Source organism: Rhinolophus sinicus, chromosome 8 (assembly GCF_057876585.1).
Source record: "Rhinolophus sinicus isolate RSI-liver-muscle chromosome 8, RSI-T2T, whole genome shotgun sequence".
NCBI classification, from domain to species: Eukaryota; Metazoa; Chordata; class Mammalia; order Chiroptera; family Rhinolophidae; genus Rhinolophus; species Rhinolophus sinicus.
Window position 1 is genome coordinate 16712221 of NC_142508.1, and position 22844 is coordinate 16735064.

At 37.6% G+C, this 22844-nt stretch overlaps 1 protein-coding gene across 3 annotated transcripts in view; it reads right to left on the reverse strand.

Moving 5' to 3' along the window:
- Nucleotides 1-22844, reverse strand: part of NRF1 (nuclear respiratory factor 1) — a 117015-nt gene that overhangs the window by 86565 nt on the left and 7606 nt on the right. The window contains exons 2-3 of one of the 3 annotated variants that reach the window (XM_019751361.3): nucleotides 3330-3484; nucleotides 2853-2927 (exon numbers count right to left, since the gene is read on the reverse strand). The exons of 1 other annotated variant lie outside the window; for it this stretch is intronic. The gene's annotated coding sequence lies outside the window, so the exon portion shown is untranslated. The remainder of the gene's footprint in view (nucleotides 1-2852; nucleotides 2928-3329; nucleotides 3485-22844) is intronic. One more of the 3 variants, XM_019751370.3, reaches the window with a different exon arrangement.

Consider the following 22844-nt stretch of genomic DNA (forward strand, 5'->3'; position numbering starts at 1 on the left):
AGCTAAGCCCCAGGCAATTACAGTTCCTGTAATTCCCCAATAAGGTCATGCTGGCTATTCATCGCTTATCTCTCACTTCTATATTTGATCTGAACTGCTCTACACCCAGCTCTGGACTTGGTCAGCAAACCCTGTTTACCAAACTTGCCTGCTAGCTTCCTGTTAGGTTTTACCAAGGGGAGGCAGTGGTGTGAGGTGCGGAGAGGAGGGAAGGGATTTCCTTGCTGTTTTCACTCCTATCAGTGTTGCTCCAGCAACAGGGGCCAGCTTCCTCTCCCAACTCCAGCTGTGCCCCTTCTCCCCTGGTGGTTGAGCCCCAGCTGCGTGGCATCCCACTCAGACATCAGATTCCCAGCTCTGAGCTCCTAGGTTCTGGTCGTCTGTTCCCCCAGCGCTAGGGGTGGTAGCTGCTTCCTGTAGTTCTGAATATCTGCATTGCCTCAGTGTCTACGTTTTGCTCTTTCGGTCTTCAACACCTGCGTAACCAAGTCCCAAAATTCAATTTTCTGAAATACCTTCTATGGTTTACTAGGCCCTGATTGATACAATGGGAAGAAAAAAAATGTAACCCTCATCAGAAATTCCTCATAGAGTGCTGGTAAGCAGCAAAAATTTTACACTGACTTGCGTAAGTCAATAAAATGGATTGACATTGTGTACCGTCAATAAAGCGATTCAATGGAAAATTTTTATAAGAGCACCACTTGGGTTTCTGTTTCCCTACACTGATGGAAGGTGAATTCAAAATCCCGAGTTTGATGAATGATTAAAACAAGGCGAAGTTAGAGAGTATAAAATGCCTCATGAAGCGAGAAATGGGACACTTAGAAGTGAGAAATGGCTACAGACAGAAAGGGAAGTAGGAGATACAAACACAAACTTTTATCTGCTTGAGTCTATCTTACCCACTCTTTAGGTACTTAATACATTTAACATTCCAGCAAACCTTAAAATCGACATCACAATAATACAACAAATATCTTTTTATGGAAATAACAACAAAAAGTCACAGAAAGATTTTTCATATTATTCACTGAAGAGACTAGGTTAGGTGCTTGGACAAGTCACAGAAAAAGCGGGAGCGCCAGCAGCCTCGTCCTGCATCCATCACGTAGTTCTCGGCTGACTATGAGATCTGCGCTGACTATGAGATCTGCGCGTATCGACTGGTAATCAATCCTAGGTGCTAACTCTAACTTCCAGGACGGCTTGCAGCGATTTGCTATTTATTTTTTTTCTTATTATGTAACTGGACCCAAAGCGTACAAGGGCGGGAAGTCTCCTCCGCATCCCACCTCATACCTGCGTACGGGCTCCTGCTCACTGTTACAGCAGGGAGCAGCCGGCGTCCTGCATTCAGACCCCTGCCCTGACACGCACTAGCACCTCAGACAAGTTCCACTTGACTAATATGCCTTAGTTTTATCATCTTTCAAATGGGGAGAATAATAGAACCTACTTAATGTAATTATTGTGAGGATCAACTGAGTTAATATATGTACCAGGGCTTAAAAATGGGACATGGTACATAATGAGTGTTTGCCTAAGTGTAACCTGTTGTTGTTATTCCACATAAAAGGACAGGTAAAGCATAGAAATGCCAAAGGGAGAGTTACAGATTTTCGTATTGGGAGAAAAAATGCTTCTTATAGGTCACAAAGTAGGAGTTTTGACCATACAAGGACCTGTACCAGAGAATAGGTCTTGACCTTTTTCGAATTATGGGCCCTTTTGAGGATGTGTGAAAGCTACAGGTCTCCTCTCTAGAAAAATGCATAAACCCACAAAATTTTCCAAAATATCTCAATGTTCTTGGACTCAAATCATAGATTTCATGATGCTATAGCTATATCAAAGCTGAAACACTAGAGGGTGCCACAACCAAAGAATATAAAGAAAGCAAGGAATTTCAGGTTGCTTAAAATTCTTCAATTGCAATATCCTTGCATACAGAAGAAGTTAGGTGAATCGCCTTCACCAAATGCTTCAAGATGCATCAACTCTTTGATACGTTTTAGATCAGCAGTGTCCAACATAAATTTCTGTGATGGTGGAAATGTTCTAAGTTTACACTGTCCAAAACAGTAGCCAATAAACCACATACAGCTACTGACCACATGAAATGTGACAACTGTGACTAAAAAATTACAATTTATTTTATTTAGTTTTAATTAGTTTTAATTTAAATAGCTACATGAGGCTGTAGCTCTGACTGAACAGTGTGGTTCTACATTGTATTGTTTTGTTATGAAATGACTTGTTTCTAATCACAGGCCACTATATATTATTGCTAAAGAAATTTCTAATAAAGGAGGTTCATACAATTCAGACCAATCTGTCCCTTGTGAAAATGCAAAGATAGAAAGACTGACCCTGCTTCTCCCCTGCCCTAGTTGTTCACAATCAAAAGCAAAGCTTTCTTTTACTCATTATGAAGACCCTACCTGCCCAGTTCCGATTGTGTTTCTTAATTCCCTGGGTTATAAGAGCGACAGCTAAGTGAAAAGGATTTCGCTATTTAAAAAAGAAAAGGAATCATATTCTCGTGATAATCACTAAGGGCCAAGGGAGCACTGAGAAGAAAAGACCACGAGGACATCCAGTAGCTACGATGAAGACGGAGTCTTCAGCCAGGAGTGTGCCAGGTGCCAGAATAAAAGAAGGCGCTGCGGGCAGGGGCGACAGCTTGCAAAAGCACACAGCACAGTTAAGGGGCGTCAGCGAACGCCCGGGCAGCAAGCAGATTCAGAAGTGGGGGGACCAAAGCAACCCAGCTCTCAGCTACCCCCACACCAGATTCCTTCTTTACACTGCAATTTCATCTGCTAAAAGTAAAGCTAACGCTGACCCACCTGTCAAAGAGGAAAGGAGTCTATCCACATTGTACAACACCTTACAGCTTACAACCCGTTGTCTGGCACAGTGCCCTAAGTGGGAGAAGGTACCCAATTAATGTTGATGACGATGATAAAAAGGATTAGAAAATGCATTCTCAAATATTCAGATGTTTATTAACAGTTACAAATATCAATAAAAAGCAGGTGAGTTGCTGAAGCCATCCCGGGATTAGAAACATGATGGATAGGAAGTTTAGCATGCCCAGGCATTTATTTGCAAATGGGTCAGAATGCAGCTGGCTCTTTTTGCAGAAAAATCATTTGTCCACAGCTGCTCCCCAAATTACCAAAAATCAAATAAGTAGTTGTCATGTGATAGCAGGATTAGAGGCTGCTTCAATTTCCATTAAGGAGAAATAACATAAATTGCCGCAAGTCCCACCCCTCAGTCTCAGCCAAGCACAAAGGACACTTTTATTCAGATCTGCTTACTGTGAAACGTAGCATTGTTGCCTGGCTGCTTGTCTGGTGAGCCTCAATCCTGCTGGATCTGTCATTACACAACCAACATTCAGTCTAAGCTGTTTCTTAGATTCTGGCAGACAGTTCAATGTATGGTTTTTCTTTTGAGATAACTGAACTTGTCTCTGGATAAAATTAAGAAGGTATAAATGTCAATACTACAAATCTAGGAACCTCTGCGATTCAATCATTTTTCTCATTCCACAAACATTTACTGAATTCTTATTGGGTACTCCTAGATTATTTTAGCATTAGTATTCCAAGAAAACACTATGACTGGCAACTCTAATTTCTTTATCTTTAGCTTAAAAAATTTATTACAGAAGTGACACGTGTTCTTTGGGGTAACTAAGAAAATACAGGTAAGTAAAAACAAAAAAGAACAGAAACCACCATCCAAGACGGCCACATTACCGAGCTAACAATTTGGTGTACACAGTATGCTTCTACCAGAACCCCTAATCGAGTTTCTTACATGGTTGGCTTTGTTTTGTTTTGTTTTTAAACTAAAGCGAGGCTACAGTGAACATACTATTTTATAAACGTTTGAAAATGTAGTAATAAAAATTTCTAATTTTCATGTTAACATTTTTATATCACTTTTTAATGTTTACATAGCGTTCCCTATAAAAATGTACAGTATTTACTAATTCCCAAAAGACATTCATTTGTTTTTTATTTTTCACTGTTATAAACAGCAATGCGATAACAATCCTGATATTCAATAAATATCTGTTGTATAAATGAGTAAATGACTGGTTTACTAAGCTAAGTCTTTGACACATATCCAATGATTTGCTTATCATTTAAGGACAAAACTTTAAGTCACTATACAATTATAATTCTGGACTTGCTATTACAGCAGGCATAGAAAGGTAATGCAGTAAAAACAGCACTCTAAACATACAGATAAGTACATAATACTTGGTGATGGATGGAGGACAGAATGAAAACCTTCACCCTGACAATGTAAAAGTAAAGTACAGCTTAAAATAACAATAATAAAAAAAATAAAGTATAGTTCCCAGAAGATGGAATACAGAAAGAAGTTCAGAAACACTTATAAACCCATTTTTTAAAATGGCAAACTGAAACCCTATTGAAAGTTGACAGATCAAAAAATAAAAGTCTATCATTTAAAATTATAAAGATAATTAGGACTCAAAAACAACAAAATATCAAATAATGGGAGATGGAGAGGAGAGGGTAGAAAATATCAGTTAAATTCTTATTTTTCATATTAAAAAATCCAAAGATATTATCTACAGTTGATAAATAAGGAACAGAAGTTTACACATATTATTAAACCTATGGAAGTAACTCCACAAGAAGCTAAAAACAGAAACAGTCATAGTTTGAAAAGGTTGTCTGTGGACTGCTGGGATGGGATGGGAAGGAAAGAAGCGAGGCAGGAGACTCCTGTTTCATCAAAAGCTCTCTCTGCCATTTGATTTGTTAGGAAACACGAATAACACCCTGAAGGAGGCTGCCTGACAAACCTGTGACTATTCACTTGGTCGTATATCCTCCTGATAACTGGTAATGGACTCAATTGCCCACAGAGCTTTAACAGAGACAAATTTAAAATACCTAAGACCTTGGAATCATGTAGTCTGATTTTCTCATTTTATAGATTAAGTTGAGACCCAGAAAGTGCTAAGTGTGTTAACCAAAGTCACATCTCTAGTTGGTGGCAAAACCAAAACACGAACCCACATCTCATGTCTTCCAATCCAGTGCTCCATCAGAAGCCCACCCTTCGTCCTGGAGCAGAGTCTCTAACCATTCCTGACTTGGGCTCCTTAACTGCTGTCCTACACTATCAGGGGTGTGTCTTCAAGCCAAACTTTGGGTTTTCCTGAGGGCCCAGTGAATCTGGATTATAAAATAACACACGTTGAACTGAACCTGCACCTGCAGTCATATTGCACCTGCAGTCACCCATCCCAGTCCCTGTAACACGGTCTCCTGTTCTCCCTACCGTCATCACCCCCATCATCAGGGCCTTAGAGGATATACCATGTTCCCCAGAAAATGAGGCCTAACCAGAAAACAAGCCCTAGCATGATTTTTTAGCATGACATCCGCTGAACATAAGCCTTAATGTGTCTTTTGGAGCCAAAATTAATATAAGACCCGGTCTTCTTTTCAGGGAAACACAGGAGCTACTTTAAGGACCGATTCTTACAGCCTGACCCTGACAGCATGCTTCCCAGATATAGAAATAAATGTAATTCATCAAGTTCCTAAAGCAGCGTCTTTGGAAGATACAGTCTTCTGTGAGCACCAGGGTTGTCAACTGATTTCATGTTTTTCTTCACCCATATTAAATGGTTTAGCTAATTACCCGCTCCCACTTTCAGGAGATGGAAAGGGAATAAAATTGTTCCAAAAAAAAAAAAAAAAGGAGAACAAGGAGCTGACTTTTTGAGGAAAATGGAGAATTGAGTACACAGTTTTTATGTTTGTAATCATTACACTCTTTTACAAAAATTACCTTAAAATTGAATTTTAAGTGGTATAAAAGTCCCTGTTATTTATAAATTATTTACATAATTTATATAAACTTAGAAACAAAAAAATAAAAAACATGTAAAAATGCAGAAGAGTCAAGATCTAATAAACAAAACCCCAGGATCTACAGTACTGTGTTTTCCATAAATTTTGCACAATGTGTAGTGTGTACATTGCCTCACGAATTTAAAATAAGTAATACTGAATGTTTAAAAGCATGGTTCCTCACACATGGAGCTCGGCACACGGAGATGAGTGGGGAGATAGCAATATTAATTAATATTGAAAAGCAGATGAGAATGAGCCTTACGTATCATTCTGTGGTTTACTTCCTGTGTTTTACGCCCTCGGATGCACTGGGAAACATGCAGTTTGGTGGTGGCAGTACCAGTTGAGACTTTTAAAAAAAGTCAAACAATGTACATGAAAGCACTTTATGACTGCAACGTGCAACAGACACATAAGGCATTATTTTATTTTATTGTACAGCAAGAAAGGGAGGCCGAGGAGAAAATGACTGTTGCAATTGTTCATGCAACCATCCATCCAGCATCTGAGTGCCAGGAGCTTAAGGGCAGAACCAAAAGCAGCTCCAGGTCTGGTCAGAGAAAGACCATGTAAACCAAATCAGCCCCTTAGACCTGCTTTGTTTGGTCTGTACTGCTTTTTGTGTTTGGTTTTTAAATGTGAACTATCAACAATTTAAAACTGGGAAATAGCATAAAAGTTCCAGATTTCTGACTTCTCTTGAAAAGTCAGAAGGATCTGGGGACACCAGGAAGCAGTACTGTGTTAAAAGCCTGGGCTTCAGCGTTAGGTCTGCCATTTGCTACCGTGTTGCCCCGAAAATAAGACCGGGTTTTATATTAATTTTTGCTCCAAAAGACGCATTAGGGCTTATATTCAGGGGATGTCATCCTGAAAAATCATGCTTATTTTCAGGTTAGGTCTTATTTCGGGGAAACACGGTAGTTTCGTGTTAGTCTCTCTATGTATGTCAGTTTCCCATTTGTAAACTGGTGGCAATGTATTAATACCTTCCTCACAGTGTTAATGTGAGGATTAAATGAAATGAAATAAGTAAATTTGATTTGCAATCTTTTTTTTTATTTTTTATTAAATTTATTGGGGTGACAATTGTTAGTAAAATTACATAGATTTCAGGTGTACAATTCTGTATTACATCATCTATAAATCCCATTGTGTGTTCATCACCCAGAGTCAGTTCTCCTTCCATCACCATAAGATTTGCAATCTTAATGAATGAAAAGGCAGCCACGGGAAAACCCTGGTGAAAGGGGGGACAGCAGAGGGAGATAAAATTGGAAAAATTATGTAAGGCCTTGGAAAGGAGTTTGGGTTTTATGATGATCGGGAAAGATTTTAAGAAGTAGCTATTTTAGAGGTGTCTGGAGGGGGCAGGGAGTGGAAGTGTCAGGAACAGAGGAAACAGTGTGGCCTATGGAGCATGTCCAAGCATGGAGTGCACCAAAGGTTCAGTTTGGGGGAGGCCAGGTGGTGCAAAGTTATTTTTATGTCATCTTCTAGCTCAGTGGTACTTAGTATTATGAAGATCCCTTTGTAATGACCAACAACAAAATAATAAACCACCAGAAAAAGAAACTTTTACTACATGTTACATTTCTTCAGAAAAAGAATGAAAAGGGTATGCTTTACATTACTTAGTTGTTGTTTTTTTAATCTATTAAGCAATACTGTTGAGCGAGAGTATTATGTGTGCAGCCCAGATAACCATAGGTCACAAAAGCCCTCAGATGTCACTGCTGGCCATCCCTAGGGTTCTGGGCCATAGGGTAGAAGCACTGCTAAAGGGGATGAAAGCAGCATTCTGCAAACATCCCACTGTGTGAAGAATGGCTTGGGAAGGGCCGAGTCAAACCAGCCAGGTAACTAATTCAATGGTCCATGAGGAAGCGCCCATGGAAGCCTCAACTAAGACACAGGACATGGAAAGCACGTGTGAAATAAAAGTGCTGAAATGGAAAGGACTTAGTGAACAACTGGATGTGAACAGTGAGGGAGAGGTAACTCCAGAATGACTCCCCCATTCCTGGCTTGGATTAGTGAGTGCCTCATTAACCAAGGCAAGGAACAGTAACAGTAACAGAGCAGATTTGCAGAGAAAAACAATGTGTGACAACATTCAAGCCAGCTGCCTAAACATATACCTAGATCTAGAGCTGTGGGGCAGGTGTAAATTTGGGACTCATCAATAGGGAGCTAGTAATGAAATCACAGAGCATGAACAGAATTGACCAGGAATAATACGTAAAGTGGGATGATGAAAAAAGCAAGGAGACCTGGAGAATCTTCAAAGGGGTACACAGAAGTGGGGGTAGGGGGGAAACGTGAAGAAGAAAGAGAGGAAGTTAGAAGGAAAAATGAGAGTAGCCAAATGAAGGGAGAAATCTACAATATCAAATGCAGTGAGAGAGCTGAGCTAGCCTTGCCAAAAGATGCAATACATTCATTCATTCAACACATACATGAAATCACATACTGTGTGCCAAGCACTGGTACACGAGACAGCTGTGAACACTTACTGTTTCTCTCCCCCATCCTTCTAGAGGGAGAGAAACAATAAACAAATATATACATAATATATTAGGGAAAACAAGAGGTGGGGGCGGGGAGGGTGCTGGTCAGGGATGTCTGAGCTCAGATCCTTGGGAAGTGAGGGAGACAGCAGGAAATACTTGGGGGAAGAGTCTCCAGGCAGCAAGAAGAGCAAATTTCAAGGTGCCCCCTGTACCTGGAACGCCCTAAACTAAGGGAGGAGAGGCAAACAGCTCAGAGAGGTTAGTCCCCGTCAGGCTTCTAGGACCTTGAGGGCTACTAAGATCCTCGGCATTTACTCTGAACGAGAAGGCAAGTCTTTGAAAGGTTTTGAGCAGGGCAGACATACGATTTAATTTTCTGATTTACACTTGAAAAGGCTCACTTGGCCTGCTATGTGAAAGCAGACGGAAGGGAGGAAAAGGGTGGAAGCGGGAAAACCAATGATTAAAGCTACGGAAAGACGAGCATGGCTTGGAGCAGAGCAGCAGCAGTGGAGATGGTGTGGGGTTAGAGCTTGCACGTGTCGTGGGTAGAGCTGCCAGCACTTCCCTATGATTTGGATGCAGGGTAGAGTGAAAGAGAGGAGGGAAGAATGCCTGCGAGGTTTCTGGTTTGAGCAACTGGAAGAACACAGTAGCCACTTACTGAAAGGGGAATGAATGTCCGAAGAACAACTGAGATGCCTGTTAGGTACCCACGTGGAAATGTTGACTAGGGAGGTGTGAACCAGCGGCTTGAGTGTGTTATGTTTTAACTGCCTTTAGATGCTTTTTAAAAACTATTTTTGACTGCTTTTTAACATTTATTTTTGTTCCTTTTTTGAATATAATTTAAAGCTGTGCTTATATCCTTAGAAATTTTGAGGTCAACACTTATTATTTATGTTCATTAATTCCTCAACAAATCAGTTATAAAAATGCCACTAGTACCTTTTCTAAGGTAACACTAAGTCACAATTACCTATCATATCTCAGTTTACAAATTTCTGTCATTTTTCTTTATGGATGTCAAAACAGTCTACGAAAACAAGGTTAACTCTGTAAGTTGAGCTAACTGTAAAACTGAGAATGCCGAGGCCTGTGGCACGCGTAGTACTAGCTAACGCTGAGTGAGCCCTTACTTGGTGCTGGGTGCTTTTCTAAGCACTCTTACATATACAGAGGGGCCCCCAAAATGTATACGTATTCTAAGAAAGGAAAACTATTAAAATGATAATACCCAATATATACCATTAACAAACGATGAATACAAGTCACGTTTGACGTCTGCAATTACAAGAGGTGCTCAAAGTGGTCACCATCAGCGTCCAGACACTTCTGATGACGGCGAACTACTGCTTAAGCAGCGCTGACCAAAGTGTCCACTTGTATGCATTTTTTTGGCACCCCCGGTATAATGTCACGTAACCCTCACAACTCTATGAGGTATTATTAATTGTTACTCTTACTGACACATGATGAAATGAGGCACAACAAGGGTAAGTAACTGTTCTATAGCTAAGAGAGAGTGGCAGAAACAAAATTTAAATCTTGACAACGTGCATAGTGCTTTAGTTTACAAAACATGTTTTGTAAACACATTTTATTTTTAAAAGTAGGTAGAGCACACAGTATTAGACTGAACAATACGGAATTGTTTTATGTAGGTCCAAAATAGTTAAATATTAGCAATTTCATATGGTTCAACCATAACTATTATGCTATGGCCACTTAAAAAATGAAATATGAAAATGTTTTTTAACTGTAAAGCACTATGGCAGGTATTATTTTAAGCAACAATAAATAGAACCACACTAAGAATTATTAACACAATTGTGAAATTGAAAGTAGTATGAAAGAGAGCAGACAATAAATATGGGAATCCATTCAAATTACATATCAATCAATAATCAATAGTCAACCAAAAGTCCATTATATATCCAACCCAGGTTTCCATTTGCAGCCTTAGTATTTTTGAGAACTAATCTTCTGAACAATATGGAGATACTCACAAGCTGACACCATTTCCCCAGTGGCACTCATTACCACATGATGCAATATTTGTTTTTTTGTTTATTTTTTTTCTCAACCCACTAGAAAGTAGGTTCATGAGAGCAAAGATTTTTCTGTTCTATCTAGTCAGTGCTTTAGCCCCAGTACCTAGAACTGTTCAAGGCTCACATTAATCCCTCACATTCGTTTGTTGAAAAAATGAGTAATTAGAATTTCCTAAATTACTTGGAAAGACTACATGAAATACACTTTAAGACAAAGATAAATAGCACCCAGAGATTTTGTAATGTAAACAAAAACAAATAAAACAAACCTTTCTAAATGGCATAATATTGGTTCCTACCCATATCACTTCAAAAAGTGTCAAACATCTAAATTTTGAATAGTACCCATTCAAAAATTAAAACCCCCTTAATTACTTTGTGATTAAAATAAATTGTATCTTGAATTACTTACAAAATTAAATTCAGGATAGCATATAATCAAAGTTACAGACACCGTAGTAAGAAGGAAAAAGTCATCTTAGAATCCCAGATAAGGAAAGAAAGGGAAAAATAAAAAAGCACATATGTTTCAAGACTGAAATAAATGAAATTTAGAACGTGGTTGAATATAAAATTTAAATGACTTCATTTAAAACTAGGAATAACATTTCCATTTTAGAATTTGTTGAACCTGTACAAGATATTTCTAAACTTAAAGGTGGGGGAGGATATGCTAGCCTAAGTTTCTAAAGAAGTAAAACCTCCCTAAATAATGTTTACACTATATTTCCTTATTTCCTCTTCAAAAAACAGAAAAATCAAAAATTTTCCATGACTACCAAATGTTGCATCCATTTAGAGTTAAGTATTTGAAAAAGCATAGCACACTGTACAAAAAAAGATAATCATCACCCTATAAGATAAAAAATATTTTTCTACCAGTTTCTCAATGTGATCTTTGATAAAATCCTCAATAACAGAAGGGGAAAAGGGACCATCCGATGTAATTTACCACACGCATTTATCAGCAGTGCTTGGTCCTGGCCACAATAGAGGTCCTGCAGCTGGCTGTCAAACCACCTAAAGTAGCTCGTCACCCCCCTTCCTAAATCTCCAGAACTAAACTCACTTGGGTCAAAACAAGTCAACTGCCTTTCTCACCAACAGTAATATGCTGGAATAAAAGTGTCAAGTATAATTCTGGCTGCCAAGATTTTGTTCTTAAGAACAGACTTGTAACTATTAAAGGGACATTAAATTAGAGCTACTGCCTAAAAGAAAAGGGTTATCTGCATCTGTAGCTTGATTGGGATAATATTTCTGAGGTCCTGATCTGTAATCAAACCAGAGGAAGGAAAGCACCTGGTAACAGCAACAAATACCACAACCCCCCAAAGAGTGAATAAAAAGCAAACTACTGAAAAATAAAATGAGTGCATCAGTAGCAATATGTAAGTAAAACTAGAGTTATACTTTAAATAGATTCCATGTGTTGTGCAACAAGGAATATTCATTCACTCTGACTTAGCATAGTTACAAATCATTAATACAGAGGAATACTACAGAAGTATTAAAGGATGAAGTAGACTGATGTATACTGACACAGAAAAAAATGTCCACAATATATACTGTTGGAAATTGGAAAAAACAAACAAACAAAAAAACCCAGGCTATAAAATATGCTAGAATGAGTGTGATCTCATTTTTCTTTTTTTTTATCGACACTCAATGTTTCATTTTATTTGATTGAACAACAAATGAGTAACTATACTGTGTATGTGCACTTAGTCCCCTACTTTTTTTTTTTAATTTATTTTTAAAAATTTATTGGGGTGACAATTGTTAGCAAAATTACATAGATTTCAGGTGTACAATTCTGTATTACATCATCTATAAATCCCATTGTGTGTTCACCACCCAGAGTCAGTTCTCCTTCCATCACCGTATATTTGATCCCCCTTACCCTCATCTCCCACCCCCCACCTCCCTCATTTTTTTTTAAAGTACGGATATAATTATGGGCAAACAAAATAATCTAGGAAGAAGATATACTGCAACTATTGACAATCCTATCCTCTCTGCAGAATGGAATTATGAATACTCCACTTTTGTTTTATAATTTTCCTCCCTTTAAAGTAATAAGTATGTAATTACTTTTATAATGGGGAGGGGGATTTCGAGCTCATGGAATCAGAGACACATATGTGTATACAGACTATCAAAGCTGCATGATGTCCTCTGAGAACCCCTTCTTTAAACAGAATCTTACGCAGAACCTCAAAACATAAGATTAAAGTGGAACTTCTGGTATTGAAGGGGCTGGGGAACAGAAACGGCTGGTCATTCATCTCCTGCAGGACCCCAGGAGGCTCCTTAGGAGTCCACAGAGCACAAGTGGACCCCCCCCCCAACGCAAGTCTTCCATGATGTAGTTGGGAAACTGAGGCCCAAGGATTAGCCTTCATTAAATCCTCTGTCTTACACACTGGTCCCAGGGTCATTTTATCTACTAGGCATTACAGTCTTTGGGCTCTGCCTTTTCCATTACATATAGAAAAGCGTAGAGAAAGCCGAAAACAGATGAATTGGCTCCAAAATACCAAAAGAAGACCGCACAATCAAAATTAATCAATAGTAAGGGTCCAAAAAAAAAGAAAAGGAAACATAAAGGTTCTTGATAGTCAACATGATTCAAGCACACAACTCCCTAGGGGCTTTGCAATTGTATGTTTTCCTATTGTCTGAGGTTCATGTTTAGCTATACATATCCATCAAAGTTAACACAAGCTGTAATCTGCCACTGAGAAAACAAGTGGGAAAAAAAAGGCAGCAACAAAGGGACAGTTTTGTAAACTAAAAAGAAACAGAAAAGATATGTTAGTCCAGTAGGTCGGTAACTAGTGGTGCCAGAGATAATTAAGTCCACCCTTGGAGGGTAAAATCAAATTCCAAAAAGACTCCAACAGCCTAAAATAATGAGCAAAATCTCAAAGGATAAATTTGAATAGGCATAAGCATACCACTCTGAATTTTGGTCTTAAAAACAAACAAACAAAAAACCATTGCAGAAAAGCCCAGGATGGTGTCATCATCATAGAAAAAAAAAAAAAAAAAAGATTCAGGAGTGCTGGTTCATACTAAACAGTATGAAAATAAGCATAACACGACAAGCAAAACATGTCAAATGTGGATAACAAAAGGGGATTTCTGCATCAAGCCGACCACACCTGTATGAAGTGCTGGGCACTTTACTTTTTAAAAATGTAGAAAAATTCCTTACATTTCACTGGGACTGTGAAAGGCCCAATAGTATAAGGAATAGCTGGAAAAAACAGATGCTTAAACCTAAAGAAGAAAGGACTTTTGGGAAATTACCTTTCATTAAACATTAAAAGACTAGAATGAGGAAGAGGAATTATAAATATTATGTGGCCCTAATGAGAAAAAGTAGGTAAGAAGTTAGGGTAGGCAGGAGACTGCTGGTCAACATGTGATTTTTCCAAAAGGGTGTGAAGACAGAGTGGGCTGTGGGGAAGCGGTGAGTTCTGCCATCACTAGGTATCTCCACACAACCTCTTGGGAACACTGCAGAAGGGGGCTGCATGCATCCTGACTCAAGCTAGCAAGAAGAAAGTAAGGGAGCAAAAGAAACTCCATGATTCTGCCCAGACCAGGCATTCCTTTACATACCTGAGTAATGCGTTTTTGAAAAAGCATAAGCAACCTAAAAATATGTCAGCCACTTTAGCAAACAGTTTAGCAGTTTCTTACAAAACTAAACCTATTCTTACTATGTGATCCAACAATTATACTCCTTGATATTTACCCAAATGAGTTGAAAACATGTACATGCAAAAACCTGCGCACAGACGTTTACAGCCGCTTTACTCATCATTGCCCAAACTGGGAAGCAACCAACATGCCTGCAACAGGTGAATGGCTAAGTAAACCGTGGTCCATCCAGACAATGGAATATTATTCAGCACTAAAAAGAAATGAGCCATCAAGCCATGAAAAGACATGAAAAAACCTTAAATGCACACTGCTAGTGTAAGAAGCTAATGTGAAAAGGCTACATACTGTATGATTCCAATTACATGATGTCCTATAAAAGGCAGAACTGTAGAAACAGTAAAAAAGATCAGTGGTTTCCAGGGTTTGGGAGAAGGGAGGGAAGAAGCACAGGGGATGTGGGGGCATTAAAACCATTCTGTATGATACTGTGATGGAGATTACATGATTAATGCATTTGTCGAAACCCAGAGACTGTCCAACATAGAGTGCATCCTAAGGTAAACTATGCCTTAAATTATATTGGTTCATCAATTGTCACAAATTTACCACACTACGTAAGGCAAGCTGTTAATATGAGAGGAGAGAGTGGGGTGTCAAGGGTTATAGGGGAACTCACTGTACTTTCCATTCAGTTTTTCTATAAAACTAAAACTTTAAAAAATACCTATCAAAAACCAGTGTTCCAGTAAGAAATCATGGTAAAGGTGGGGGAGAGGGATTTTCAAGGCACAGTTAGGAAGTGCCTCCAATTTAAATCACCATATAAATCAGCCTATAGTTAGATAATGCTGAATAGTTTTATAGTTACGAGGTGTGATCAAACAAGATGGTGAATGTTTAAATTAAAAAAGAAAAGTATTACAGTAAAAGATACATTACCATTAATCCCCCTCAAAATACTCCCCCTCGCTTCAAACACACCTATCCCACCATTCTTGCCCCTTTCTGAAGCAGTTCTGGAAGTCCTTTGGTGAGTGTCTTTAGTTGTGCTATAGAGGCTGTCTAGATGTCCTGAACCATTTTGACTTTGTCATGATGGAGGATGATTTATGACACACTTTAAAACAGACCTTTTCTCAACTGCAGCTCACACCCGACTGTCTGCACCGAACAAGTTGAAACTTGTCACACACTGTTACTAAGGTTTGACGCACCACTGCCCATATTGAAAATCCCTGCCTTTCCGTTGCATGGCACCTGGCAGCAGCATTCACCGTATTTTGTGATCACAATGGAAAGACTCCGTGTCACACATCGCTTCTGGTACAGCAATTTCTGTCACATAAAAACATATGGTGTGTCCTCATCCACCTTATTCACCGGATCTGGCACCGTGTGACTTCTGTCTGTTCCCCAAAGTCAAAATGATTCAGGACATCGAGGTAGCCACAACAGTGTAACTAAAGACACTCATGAACGAGAACTTGCAGAACTGCTTCAGAAAGTGGCAAAAACGATGGGATGTGTTCGAAGTGAGGGGGAGTATTTTGAGGGGGATTAATGGCAGTGTGTCTTTTACTGTAATCATTTTATTCAAACATTCACTCTTATCACACCTCATATATCCTTTATAGTTTTTGTTTATAGTTTACATATATTTATTCTTAAAATGTGGCTTACGTATACTATGTCCATAGTTTACTGTTAATAGTTATATAAGGCTGAATGCACTGGAGCGGACAGGACGCATGGTGGAAGGAAAAGACTGAAGAGCTCAGGCGGGTGGGACGGCTTCATCTAATGAAAACACACCGTTGCCGGTGCCGTTTTCCCAACACTGCTGCTGTTGAGAGAGACGCCTAAGACTTTTCCTTCTTCCCTTTAAACAACGGTTTGGTGGAGCTCATGCTCGCCAGCAGTAGGGGAGTCAATGGGATGGGCCTCCCTAGAGGGCAAAATTGCTCAATTGAAACTACCTGGACCTGGAATGGACACAGGACTTTGCTCGCTATTCTTCAGAACAAGTGATTTGTTTTTAACATTCACCTTCTGTAAACCTTTTTGAAAAGGCTTTACTAGCTCAAGCACAAGCAGTGACGTATTAAATTTAAATGAGATGTTTGCTTTTCAGATCAGATCCGTCTTACTGGAAGATCCTCTGACCACTACAAATTTAAGGACCCAAAAAGTAGAGACTCATTAATAGGAGCCTAACAACACTTGAATCATTAACTCTGTAGGTACCTGTACATGGGTATTCTTTTCCTGTGCATTTCTGAAACCAGTTAATTCCAACTTCAATATCACCTTATATTATTTAGTTCTTACTTCATCAATTGCATTTCCCACATATATTATCATCCACACTCCATTTGTTCACCCTGTTCGCACAACTTGGAAAAGGTGGCCTATTATTTTACGCGCTAAGTTTTGTCCTGTTTAGCTATCATACCATATTCATTAAGTATTCTTTGCGCACCTTTTCTGTGTAAACTCCAGGACCAGACACTGAAGTGGAGGGGCATCCGGATGGCTAGTTTAACCCTCAAACAGCAGCAGCTCTCAAAGTGAACCACAGAACCCGGGGGGTGGGGGTGTCCCTGAGATTTGTTCAAGGGATCCATGAGGTCAAAACGATTTTCATAGTAACTAAGACATTATTTGCCTTTTGTCACTATGTTTATATTTGCACTTAATGATGCAAAAACAACGGTAGGGTAAAATCACTGGCACCTTTGCACAATTTAGGACAATGGCACCACGCTGTAGCAGGGGTCGTTATATTCTTCACCTTCATGTGCTCACAGTAAAAAAGGCGAGCCCATTTTATTTAAGAATGTGTTGATGTAAAAGTAAAAATTATTAATTTTATTAAATCGTTACCCTTAACTTCATCTTTTTACTATTCTGGGTAACCAAATGGAAAGTATGCAAAAAGCACTTCTGCATTTGAAGGTGTGATAATAGCTGTTTCAAAAAGCACATGTACTATGCTCTGAGTTGCAAATAAATTACCCATTTTCCCCCCAAAGAACACCATTTTTACTTGAAAGAGTGGCTGACAGACAAACTATATGGTTGTTCAGATCTGGTAACTGACAGATATTTTTTCAAAAATTGACAAAGTGTGCCTATCACTTCAAGGAAAATAATTGACAGTATTTGTTGCCAATGATAAAATTTGTTATTTTAAGTGATAATTAGAATTTTGGAGAACTTTTATCTGCCACTGTGAGCTTGACAGATTTCCATTACTTATCCTTTTCTGATGAGATCAGTACTAGTGTTAAAGAATGTGATTTGTGTCAACACTGGAGGACCTGCATAACTTTAAGTAAACTAATATTTTACAAATGACCAAGTATGATGTTACAAAATCAAGCATGGATTAAAAGATCCATTCAAAGTGCATGATAAACCAAGAGATTTCAATGTAACAAAGGACAATGATGAATCCACACTGCAACTCACCTTAAAAAAATTAATACTGCTGAGTTTTGGTGTAATATCAAAGAATATCCACAATTATTCAAAAAGGCTCTTAAAATGCTCTTCCCTTTCCCAACTACATATCTGGTATGAGACCAGATCTTCTTCAGACATTTACTTTAACCAAAGCAACATACTGCACAGAATGCAAAAGCAGATATGAGAATCCCGCTGTCTTCCATCAAGCCAGACATTAAAGAGATTTGCAACAACTGTAAAACAATACTACTCTTGTCATTAAATTGTTGTTTTGGAAAACAGTTATTTTTTATAAAAATATTTCATCTATTTTAACATGTAGAGGGTGTACTATTATTTTAAAATTAACATTTTCAAAATTTCTGTTTTAATTTCTAAGATGGTAAAAATCAAGTTACAACCCATATTCTTGAGTCTTCAGTACTTTTTAAGAGTATAAAAGGGTCCTGAGACAAAAGATTAAGAACCACTGGCCTACAGTGCAACGAGAGTGGGGAAAAGCAAAAAACCCAAGGTAGAATGTAATGATGCCATAGCCCTACTATTCTTGGACTATTCCAGCTCTTCCTAAACTATGACACCTACCACGCTCTTGAAATAGTTTATTTAGCCCTGCTGTCAATATAATCGAAATGAGTAATTCATTTAGAAAGCATGGAAACGGCTCAAGCAATAATACCAAGATGTGTTAAACCAATTTGAATTGATGGGTTTTTCTTTACTCCTTTTCTAAATAAATGGCCTAAATTAAAATTGGCTTTATTTCCCTAGTATAAACTTAGCCTATAAAGAGAAGTCTTTCACAAAGGACTATATAATATACAACTCTCTTGGAAATGCATCCCACACAATCAAATTAGTAATGAAAAGCTATGGAATTTGGTTCCCTACCTCTCAACAATAGGGAAAAAAACCCTAGAAATCCTACACTGGTGCTAAGGATCAGGATAAAAAACATTTTTGCTTACTCTGCTCTGAAGGATACATAAGAAATTGGTAATGGTGTATATTTCTGGGAGAGAAATTATGGAGAGAAACTCACTTTCCACTGTATTCTTTTCACACTGTTTGATCTTTTAACCATTTGCGCATAATACTTATTCAAAAATAAATATTTTTAAAACACTATTTCTACATCACTCATTTCTCTAGTCTTTTACTTCAAATGCAAATTCCAAATAATACTAGATATGAAAATCACTAAATGCATATTTGTTAAATAAGCAATGGACACACACCTCATAATACCTGACAAAAAATCATCAAAAGCAAGCTCTCCATCAACCTGGAAGAGATCAGCCACTCATTACCAAAGGAATACCTGATTACCTGATTACAGGACTATCTAGCATCCCATCCATCTGCCCAATATAAATTGATATAGTTGCTACTTCGATGGTAACTTTTCATATTCACCACAGCACTTGTTTTAAGAAATATTCTCTGAATAGCACCAAAATAGGTAAGTTTAAAGATTCCTTTAAACCACGCAGCAACATTAAATTGAGTTAATTTTGCTCCCATTATGCATTAGGCCCTATGACTTGATAATGTAACACTTACAACAACGTAATGTGACAATGTGTACTTGGGTCTAAATAACTACACAATATACAGATTTATTATACCAATGAAAAAGACTTGGGAGCTTTAACCAATTCTAGTTTAATGAGCCAGTCTTATGCTGTGGCCACAAATAAACCTAATTCACACTTCGGATACATGAATCATAGTGGCTACAAGGTGCCCAGCATACAGGAAAACCGGACCCACTGTAATCCGTACTTGCCAGACCAGTCCCACACCTCATGCAGGGTTCTAGGCTTCACATGATTGATAATCTAGGGACTCTGACAAAGTGCAGTAAAGTCAGGGTCGTTTGGTATGTGGAAGGCAACAGTTAATGAGTAAGCTACCATGTGTTAAGTACTTCACAGAAATGTTCCTCAAATCTTCAATGATACAGACACTATTATCCCTGTCTTAAAATGAAGGCAATTCAGACTCAGGATAAATAACACTCAAATTTGCCAAGCTAGTAAGTGGCATTTAAACCCAGAGCCCTAGGAAACTAACACAGTCCCCCAAATCTATCTTTCCAGCATACCCCATTACCTTTTCAAGAAGGCTGAATGGAGATCCTAGAAATATTTAAACTAAAATAGAGACAGCTCAGAGGACTTTATAAGAAAATAGAAAATATATTTGTTTTTGAAGTCCTAGAGAAATAAGACCAATAGGTAAAAGTTACAGGGTGAAATTTCAGTTGAAATTAAGCTTCCTAACCATCTAAACGTCTTCAAGACTCAACAGACCTTGAGTAAGTAGTAAATTTCCTATCACTGGATGTGTTCAATAAGAGACTAATAACTTTAGGGAACAGACCTGACTTAGATGGCTTAGAATCCAGTCTCACCCTAGGTCCTAAACATTATAAAGTATTAGATGGCACCTCAAAAGCCTAGTTATAAGGTAAAATATTATAAGTGAATTTTGCAAGGTTTCTACAATCATTTAAATGCTGCTTTTTATGTATCGGGCGCTGTGCTTGACGATGAACACGAATATACCTACTTTCATGATGCTTACAATCTGGTGAGAAAGACACACATGTATCAAGTAACATACAAATATAAAATGATATGTGCAGAGACATATATGGTGAAGGAAAGTACAAAAATGAGGCAGATGTGATAAAACTTCCCTGAGGAAATGATACTTGAGGAGAGACCTGAATAAAATTTATTAGATTTTACTAGGAAGAGAAGAGAGGAAAAAGCTTCCCAGGCAAAAGCAACAGCAATCGGAAAGCCTTATGGTTAGGGGAGCATGACTGATACAAAATGAGTCTAAAAGGTAGCGATGGCTACATTAAGGAGCTCTGTCCTCATCCTAAATTCAGAATGGGGGGACGTGATCACACCTGTGTATTTGGAAAAGATCAACTCATCCTGGTTGCACTGACATCACTGGTGCTCAAAGTGAAAGCGGGTGGGCCAGTTTAGGTTATTGCTCCGGTTCCGGAGAGACACAATATCAACTCAGACAAAAGTGGTTAATAGTGAAATGATGAGGACAAATTGAGCTTATTTAGGAAGTTAAACAGGATTTCACGATATGGAAAGACCAAGGTTTTTGTTCTGAGAAACTCGGTGAAATGATGGTACCATTCACTGAGGTGAAACAGGGCTAAGTTTGAGAAGGGACTTTCATTTTGGGATGTGGTACATTTGAGGTATCCAAAAAATGTCAATTAGGCCACTGGGTATAGAATTCTGAAACTACTGGTAGGCCAAATCTGAATACCCATATTTACATGGAACAGCTGCGCAATCTTTTATTTTTAAGGGAAAAGTTGTTATAATCATTCTTTTTAAAAAGGTAATTTCAAAATCATGCAAGTTTAAAAGAATCACTACTATACCAAAACCTTAAATTAATACTAAACAACATTACCTATTTAAAGGGCATTAGATTTGGCTACCAAATGGATTTCTTCAAAAAATCTGGGTAGATTCTCGTTAGAATTAGGTACTGCTCTCACATTTTTCAGACACAAAAAATGAGAACAAAAGATTAAGAGGCAAAAAATTCATACTTTTTATTCCCAGATTCTCCACCTCCCACTATGTCTGGAAGATATTGTTTTTAGCGTCTTAATTTTTAGGTATACACGATCAAGTTTTTCTCCTATAAAATATCCTACTCTTCAAAGTGGAAGGGAAGAGAATACTTGTTTTCTTCTGACACACACCTCCTCATGCTTTATATTATACTCAGATGAAAATTTACTAGATTACATTAGATATTAATTGTCATACTTAAGGGACTATTTACCCTAGAGTTGCTTTTCATTTTGCGTAAAAAACAAAAAACAAATCAGCTAGCAGAAGGATTAAAGATAGAACGAATTGAGTAGGCAGAAAATTTACATCACTAAGTCTAAAGAGAATCCACTATATAAAATCTTTAAGGAAGTTAACTTTGAGAATGATTATTTTTCCTTACGTAAAATTAGAATTATATACATCACATACTTCATTGAGGACAAGTATAAATTAGATTACATAGCATTTCATATTTGTGTGTGTGTTTGTGTATATATGTATCTTTTGAACTCCCCATAGTTAATGCTAAACAGGTTATTTTTTATACTTGTATATTATACTGCTGTTACTAATATCTAATTTGCTCTCAGTGGGAATATAACAATTCAGAAGTTCCCAGGGTAAAATAAAAGATCAATAATACGTATATTGGTTCACTTCAAGAAGTAGGAGGGCAGAGTGGAAAAAAAGTTATTATGTGAATATGTGAATGAAATTGAGGTTAACCCAGGATTTAGTTTTCATTCCTCACTAAGTAAGCTTTCATAAGCAAGCCTGTCTGCCCTTACTCCAAGTTACACTGACCTCAGCAAAACCACACAAGAGCATGAAACAGACAGTAAGCATTTCCTGGACAAATTTATATTTGGAGAGAAACTTTTAAATATCTTTTATATTTCATGAAAACAAATGGATTTATAACTTCCCCATTAAGAATGTTCCAAGGCAAAATAGATAAATATTCTTAAACATTATTGGTTCAAGACAGTATGCATAGTATTATTCCATATTATCATATACAGTATGTATAGTGTGTGTGTGTGCACGTGAGTGTACATGCATACTTAAGAAAATATCTAAAACCATATATATTAAAATATTGTTAATTATCTATATGGCAGAATTATGATTATTTTTAATTTTCTTGCCTTTACTTTTCCACAATGAACACACATATACATGCCTTTTTACTGTAAGAATATATTCTATTTATTGTTTAACATGTCATAACACAGACTCAGAATTAATTTTAGAAGGAATTTTTATTTACAAAAAACTTTAAATACCATTTCTATCCTCTTCATTTTTCAAGTGGGGAAACAGAGACCCAGGGAGAATAAGTGACTTACCTGACCGAAATCTCACAGAGTCCATAGGGCCATAATTATATTATTCATATTTATGTTTATTTTTTTCTGATTATAAAAGTTAATGCATTTTTATTGAAGATAATTTGAAAAATAATAAAAGATACAAGAAAGAAAATGAAAATCACCTAGATGTTTATAAATCAAATATACCTACTGATTTTAGAGGATTTTTTTCTTTCTAAAAATTTTCATTCTCATGATAGTAATACATTTTCAGTGTTGAAAATCTTTTAAA